Raw genomic sequence first — 8,377 nt, forward strand, 5'->3', positions numbered from 1 at the left:
TTACCAAAGGGTGGAGTTGATCGCTTTTAGCCGGAGTGATTTTCTGGTTGGCTTGGGTGTTTCTAATCGGGGGAATTTTTACAATGGCTTCCAGAAGACCATAGAATTTTATTTCATTCTTAAAACAATTTTGAAAACTCTAAAACAAAAGTAACCTAATTAAAATCAAGATTACATCATCGACCATGCAATTACATATCTTGAAACATTGATTTTATTTAAAAAAACATAAAATTTTCTTGGATTGTATTGACCTTGATGCTAATGGTTCTGTGGGTATGACAAATCAGGCAAGCATCACTTCCATTATCACAGTCTAAGCAGAATTAAAGACCGCATGGTAGCAACACTACCTTTGCCATCTGATTTTTGCAACGATAACACATCCCATCAAATTGTAAGCGGCAAGAGGGGCTGAAACTCAATTCAACTTATTCTTTAAAGATTCCTTTCTCTCAACCGCCTCCAACTAAGACACTTTCCACATATTCAACTGATTCCTCTTCTGCATGAACATGAAAATTCCTTAATTATAAAATTTTCATAAATCTAAAAAGGATATAGAACTACAAAAAAAGCTATTGTGTTACCAAATGGTAGAGCGGTGGAGTTGATCGCTTTCGGCCGGAGTGAGCTCCTTTTTTGGCTTGGGTGTTTTTGATCGGGGGCATTTTTACAGTGGCTTTGATGAGTTGCTAGTAGAATAAAATGGACAATCAATGAAGAGGTGGTGATTACTAATCGAAAAAGAGATGTGTCCCTTGTCATTTTTTGAACTTCTATGGATTAAAATCAATTCCAGCTGGGTTTTTATAACCTGTAAGATGACATACATTTATTACTCACATTACGTGAAGATTATCATCCAAGCATAAATGCTTTCTTAAAATCGTATATATTTTCAACCAAACAAAGAATGTTCGAAAACGTAAAAGAAATAAATGGTTTTTTTGTAATTAATAATGAATCCTCCTGTAAACCAGGTTTTATTCAAATTAACAAGTTTTATTTCTTTATTTTATTTAATACATAATTTGATAGTACTGAAATAATTTGTAATGTTATTTAATAAAATTAATTCTTTTTCTGATTTAGTATAAATTTATATAACTAAGTTATAAATATTAATTAATACATAGATATTAAAGAAAAATAAAATGTATATAAAATTAAAGTTAGAAAAAAAAATATATAATTTTTATAAATAGGAAAAAAAATATTACAAAAGAGGACGGGGTACGGTTTGCTTGTGTTTCTCTCACACCTCTCAACCAAAGATTGGTTTTATGGAAACGTATATGTGTTTTTCGTTAAAACTACCGGGGTTTTAAACAAAATGTTGCTTTATTCATAAAAATAAATAATAGTAATAGTAATTTACCATTGGGCCTTAGTCAAAGCAAATTGGGCCGCGTGTATGGATATTGAGCTCAAAATGCATACCCTATTCATATCCTACGGAAAGAGTCGGTTCCGGTTTCGGATATAGAATACCCGGGTATTAAGAAAACCGACTCCGGGTATTTTTTTCAGGTTAGGTTCCGAGTACGGGTTTTTTTTTCACCTCTAGACTCATGATACGTTTGAAGCAACCGGGGCCGGCCTTGGGCCATGGCAAGGTGGTCGACCGCCATAGGTCCGACACCCGATAGGCCCGAATTTTTTTTATTTTTTTTAAATTATTGTTTTTTTATTAATACAATATGTGTATTTAATGTTTAAACTCAACTACATAACCAATAATTTGGTCTAGTGGCAAATGGTATTACTCCCAACCAAAAGGTTGTGGGTTTAATCTCATTTGATACATGTTTAATCATATTTTTAAACAAAAGTTTTTTATACAACCCAAATTATAACCAAGTAAACTCGTATAAAAATTAAATTGTTTAAACCTAACAAAAAAAAATTTTACTTGAGGCCCAAAAACTTTTTTGCCTTCGGCTCAAATTTTTTTTTGCTTTCTCGGAGCCGGGCGTGGAAGCAACTAAAGGCCCATTTTGCCAAAAATAAAAAGAAATAAAAGTATAATATCCAGGTGGCAGATAATGATTGGTTTAAGTGATGTGGCACCCTACATATAAAGCCAGAAAGTAAACAACCGTTTTGTTGACAAATCGACATTCGAAAATATCGAGACCTGTAATCGAATTTTCTTCTGATCTCTGCAATAGTGTAGGAAGGTTAGTTAATGTTTTGTATCGATTGTTTTATTCATGAATCGTTGAATTCTGGTGAGTTTTTTGGTAGTTGGTAGAACCCACCCTAATTTAGATCTGAAAGATAGATGAGACCTAATCGCTTATTTTTTATGTTAATAATTAAATCTTGATTTGGAGTTTGTAGAACCCTAACTTAGATCTGTTTATCAATGTAAGCTTATGGTATTCATTCCTTTGATGGTTACTTCAATCTGTCTTATTGTGTGCGTACGATAACTAATTTTGATTTAATTCTTAAAACGGTAAAACTTTGAGGATTAAAACATTGTCAAATAAAGCTGGTTTCGTTGAAAATTCTGCGTGGAATCGCTAACTATGGTTTAATGAAAAGTCAAACTAAAACATCTTGTTTTAGTGGTTGATCTTTTTTTTAAATCATGAGTTTGTATTAACATTTTAAGTAACAAAGATAGATTATGAATATAATAAATATATACATATTCGAAGAAAAGGTTAAACAGACAGTTTTAAGTTCCAAAATTTTATTTTTTCGCGTCAAACACTTATCTATAAATTGATCTTCCTATCAATGCTTTTTGTTCAACCAAACCACTTCATTTTGCACTTGAGACTCAAACATCAAGACTAGTTCTTCTGGAGTTTAGTTGAATCTACCTTTTGCATTTGTATAGAGAGCTAATTGCCTTATAAGTTATTCAGTTACCGAATTGGGTTTCCGGTTCCCAAAATCTGAATCCGGTTCAAGCTGAATATTAAATATTGGTTATTTAAGTTTATCATTTAGCCCAATCCAACTACACTTTTTGCCCAATCTTTTTCAGCCCAACCGAAACCAATAACATTTGTTGGTTATTCCTTTTTTTTTTTTTTTTTGGTTTGGCTTTGAACTACCTGAACTCAGTTTACTTTCAACTGAAAAAACCTTCGACCAAACAAACAGAAAACTGAACCGGAATGAATACCTTGTTCATCAATGCTTAATACTCTATGTATAACTTCTATAAATGAATAATTTTCTCCAGTACCAAATTGTTCTGTTATGATTATCGATCTTTAGTTTTCTTCGCTAAACAATTTTTTTTCTGGTCCTTTTGTCGACAAATGACTGTAAATTAAATCCTTGGTTCGATAAAAAGATCACAAGTTAGTGGTAGATTATATTGTCATGTAAATGTTAGTTTTATAGTATGAAAACTCTTCCTGACCTCATTGCCTATGCTGTGATACGCTGGCAAATCTATATCTATCACTAAATTTAAAACCACAGTTACCAGAATCTGAATTCAAATCAATTGCTAACTTCATTAAAAGAACCAAAAACAAACTCAAATTTGAATTCAGTTTGGCTCAGATTTTGGTTTTTCTGAGTATAATTTAAATGCTGAATCTTTCAGTATTTGACTCCTTTGAGATAAAACTTTTTTTATTTGACCCGTTTGAGATAGAAGTCAACTTTAATTGACCCTTTTTTAAGTAAACGGATCAAACTTGCATCTTTGTTAGATACCTTAGATCAGAATCTAATGCTATCACTCTATATTACATTTTGGTACAGAATGGCTTTAAATGGGGCAGCTCCACCAAGAGGAAGTGCAGCAGCAGCTGCAGCCAACTTACGAAGGAGAAGAACGGGTGGAGCCGGAGGGGCTGCAGGCGGGACAGCTGGAAACATGCTTCAATTCTACACAGATGATGCACCTGGATTGAAGATTTCTCCAAATATTGTTCTTGTGATGAGCATTGGATTCATTGCTTTTGTTGCTGTACTTCATGTCATGGGTAAGCTCTACTTTGTCCGTAAAGATTAAGCCAAGTCTAGTTCTGCTTTTATTTCGGTTAAGTGGCCTGAGATTTTGTTTCGTTTTCCTTTCTGTTTTATTTATAAAACCGCTTTGGCTAGTTAATGAATAGTCCTATAAATGAATCGACCATCTAGTTTATTTATTATTATTAGACGAAAGGGCATGAACACATTTCTTGTTTGTTTATTATTATTAGACGAAAGGGCATGAACGCATTTATTGTTTGTTTAATTACCTCCGTTCATTTCATTTTATTTTGTTTATTTTCAGTTATGCTAATCAATCCAATTAACTTTTAGAACCAAGTCTTTGGTTATCGACTAACAAACGCAGACACACTCATTTTCTTCATTTACATTCATTCATATGCAGATGTGTTTCTCCTAGAGAATTTCTGAGTTTGTTTTTTTAGCTTAATTGTTTAAAAATTATTGTTTTTGTTTAAAAATCACATTTTTTTCTAAATAAATTCACTATATATTTTATCATGCTAACTTAGAATCCAACATACGTTTTATATAACAAAAACATGTTCTACAAGACAAGTCTCTAAAATTTAGTTTTGGCTCTGTGAATTTTGAATGCGTTCTATAAACTTGTTAACCCACAAATATATCCTACGAGAAAGTTTTAAGGGGCTGTTCAGTTCGCATAATGTTCTTGATGGAACTATAGCCTGTCAAAAGAATTGGAACATGAAGTAATCGGAATAGATGTTTGTCATACGTGTTTAAACGGTTGGCACAAAACATTGTAATCCTTTGATATAGTTGATCTAAAAGCAGCAGATGAAGTCAATATATGCATCTGATAAAAATTATATATAAAAGCAGCAGATACAGGCAAATATAGTTTTATATTGATATTGATTTATGTGAATTCGTGTCTGAGATATTGCTTTGAATGATAGTTGGATTGCAGTAAAATAGTCAATAACAATCCATTTGCAGTACTGCAAATATTAAACTTGGCCAAATTTAGCATCAAAAAAAATCATATAAATAAATTCCATGGACTCCAATTACGAATCAAACAGCATTAAGATGTGTGTTTCTTTATTCTAGTCTCTATGCAATCGAACATTCACAAACAAAAGGAAACAGATGTTACTAGTGCAATTGAACAAGCACAAAATAAATAAAGGACGTCTTTGACAATTTAAATTTAAGACAATTGAAGATGGAGATGGATAAGATATTGAATGTGGTGGTCCTGGCGGATCAAAGAACTGGAATTGATTACTAAATGAAGGTGATGAAGATGAAGTATTCAAATATCGCAAATACAAGAATTGGAGAAAGATGGAAAGGAAGACGATGGAGACAGAATTCGGTAATGCCAAATAAGAATTGGATAACGATGAAGACAATGAAGAGTTCGATGTCGATGTGATAGACGTATGAACTGGAGAAGAGATGTTGAATGGGCGCATCTATGAGCCAATGAACGAATGTTGAATAGGTAGAAGTGGAAAAAAGATAAAAGCACTGATGAATACATGGGATTGTGGGAACGGCTTTTAGGCGATCTTCAAAAATTTCCTTAGGAGTGTTTATACTTTGCGGCAAATAAGGGAAAATAATACCATTTCTTTCATGTGCCAACCAAACATCAGATTTGGAGGGATTTAATTCAGGTTCCACATCAATTCCTAAGGAAACTATGAAACAAGCGGTCCCTTAAGTTTGGTATGACTACCCGCCTTCCCTCCCTCCCTCCCAAACGTTTTTTGAAAGGGCGGGAGGTTTGCTTCTCGGTTAGGTTCGGCCAATCAAAACATCTAATATATAGAGAGAAAAGAGGTTTATTCCATACTTTCTAATTTCTAAATGGTGCAATTTTTGTGCCCTGTACAATTATTCGCAGTACTAGCATTTTTTTATTATTTTAAGTTATCAATATATTGATTGACATCATAAAAAAGATTCAAAAGCTTAAAGACAAATAATCCGGCAAAGGAAGCTTAGTATATAATTTGTCTTTTGAGTTATAAGTTTCACTATTTCATTGATAAATGTCGATTCTTAACACCCGTGTAACACAATAAAATGTGAACGTGAGCACGACTCCATTCCAACAGCTTCTTGAGAAAGAAAATAAGCTCAGCTGGTTTATGGATTCTTATGAGTTACTTATCGTAAGTTGGATTCTTGTCTTGTTGGCGGGTTGAATTGTTCAACCCAGATACATCAATATTCGTATTTATGTAAAAGATATCCACTCTAACCACCCGCATACACTTATCTTGCAACCTGAGTATAATCCGTTTAACCGATTTATATATACGTATCAAACGGGTTGACGAGTTAGCAAATAATACAAGTTCGTTTTTTGTTAGTGGGTTATATAAAATGTGTCAAATGGGTTAGCAGATTTGCTTGTTTACGTTGGTGGGCTGTGTGATTTAGTTAAACATGTCATCCCAAACACGGCCTATTTAATTTAACAACTCAACTTGAACATGGACCGTCTGTAAGAAGGTAAACTGTAACGACCCGAAATATAATGATTTTCATATCTTGTTTTAGATTGTGTCAAAAAAATTCCACCTTCCGTATATATGAATGTACTATTAAAAAGTATTCTTTATTTATTGGAAGAAAATTTGTTACTTTATGTTGGGTGAAACAAATAAAATTAATGAGAAAATGACGAACTTGAAAGTAAACGGATGTTAAAATTAGGGTTGAAATAATCCAATCTCTTATGCTATAAGACCAAATACATTAACTTGGATGATAAAGTATGTGAATTCATGGATGAGGGTGTGAGTGCGTTGGTTTGGTTTTAAAAGGAAAGAAGCATACTGAAACGTGTGTATGTCTTTCTATTGAACGACACTAGTGCAAAAGTAAGAGAATCCATGAAATCGATAACCAAATCAATTATTGAAGTACAAAGGTTTTGAGACATAGACTTAAGTATTTATATATAAGTTTGAATCAAACGAACATCTATAATTTCAAAAACAAAAGTTTATTTGAAAGTAAAATAGCTTAGAAACACTAAAAGATTGTTACAACATGTTACATTTAAGTTTATAACGGAGACTGATCATGATTTTGACTAGTTTTGATGTATAGTCAAAATTTATGAAAGATTATGTTGTACACATCAACTATTGATTAAGTTCAATTATAGTCGCCATTAGATAGATGTTTTTGGTAATACAGTGATATGATGTTTGTTATAATTGACTCGTAATGATAAATTAGTTAGTAAATGAGTTGATTTGATTGACAAAAAAATGTGCAATAATGATTTAAGTAATCTAAAAGACCTCTTAAATGTTTCCTGACTTATATATTGGTGTGGAAAGTGATCAAACTCATTTTTGTGGTTATTATAAGAAACGCTGATTCAGTTGAACTTGTGTAAAGTGAGCTTTGGTAGCTTAAATCTGTTTTAGTTGCTTCTTGGGTTCTAATAAGGACGCTTACTGTAATTTCAAATGAACATTAGCTGTTCAACTTACATCAGCAAAGCGAATGTGAATTGGTAGCTAATACTACTAAACTGAGCACTTAACGTTTCCTCGTATAGGCATTATAAAAATATTGTCCATTTTAAGAATATGTTTTAATGCACAAATCCTCAAAATTTATGCATGACTCAAGTGTGGCCAAGATTTGCTTGCCTACATTATGTATTTGCATGTTACTTCTATTTAATGTGCGTCACATAATGTATGCTAGTGTTTGTTAAAACTTGCAAGTATTTTGAGTATGAAAACTATAGTTTCACAGTTTTGCCTTGGGTAATATGATCCTCATGTAAGGGAATTAAGGACTCATTTAATCAATGGGTTAAAAATATACCATTATAAAACTAGTTAACTCAAAAGAGTTCAAAGGAGTTATAGGGGTGAGCATAAAACCGAATTAACCGAACTGAAACCGAATAACCGAAAAAACCGAACCGAAAAAACCGAACCAAAGCTTTAACCGGCGGTTAAATTTTTAGTTTTTCAAAAAACCGATTTTTGGGTTTAGGTTAGGTTATCCAATTTGAAAAAACCGAAAAAAACCGAACCGAACCGATTAATCGAACCTATGTTTTCTACGTGTTTTATTTTAAGATGTTATGACCAGAAACATAACACCAAAAGAATCTACCATTGATGGTGATGAAGATGATCAAGATTGGGTCTAAAATTTGAAGATAAATAAGACAATGAATGAAAATTCGGTTAAACCTTTAATTTTTTTTATTAAGGGCGTTGTTGAATTTTAAACTCTACTACTCAAACAACTTTGTATTTGTTTAGTTCCACATAACACGTGCCTATTTTTGTATTTTGAATTCAATATGTATGAGGTAATCTACTTTTTTGAATTTTTTTTGTAATGTCTACTCACAATTAAAAAAAACCGAAAATAACCTAAACCGAAA

At 32.3% G+C, this 8,377-nt stretch overlaps 1 pseudogene across 1 annotated transcript; it reads left to right on the plus strand.

Moving 5' to 3' along the window:
- The first annotated feature begins 2,144 nt into the window (after positions 1-2,144).
- On the plus strand, positions 2,145-4,046 carry LOC143591725 (protein transport protein Sec61 subunit beta pseudogene; annotated as a pseudogene). The gene is made up of 2 exons (XR_013145754.1): positions 2,145-2,183; positions 3,739-4,046. The product of XR_013145754.1 is annotated as a protein transport protein Sec61 subunit beta pseudogene (transcript).
- The last annotated feature ends 4,331 nt before the right edge of the window (positions 4,047-8,377 follow it).

This window comes from Bidens hawaiensis, unplaced genomic scaffold, assembly GCF_021521415.1.
Source record: "Bidens hawaiensis isolate Kalapana, Puna unplaced genomic scaffold, B.hawaiensis_p1.1 tig00040007_1, whole genome shotgun sequence".
NCBI classification, from domain to species: Eukaryota; Viridiplantae; Streptophyta; class Magnoliopsida; order Asterales; family Asteraceae; genus Bidens; species Bidens hawaiensis.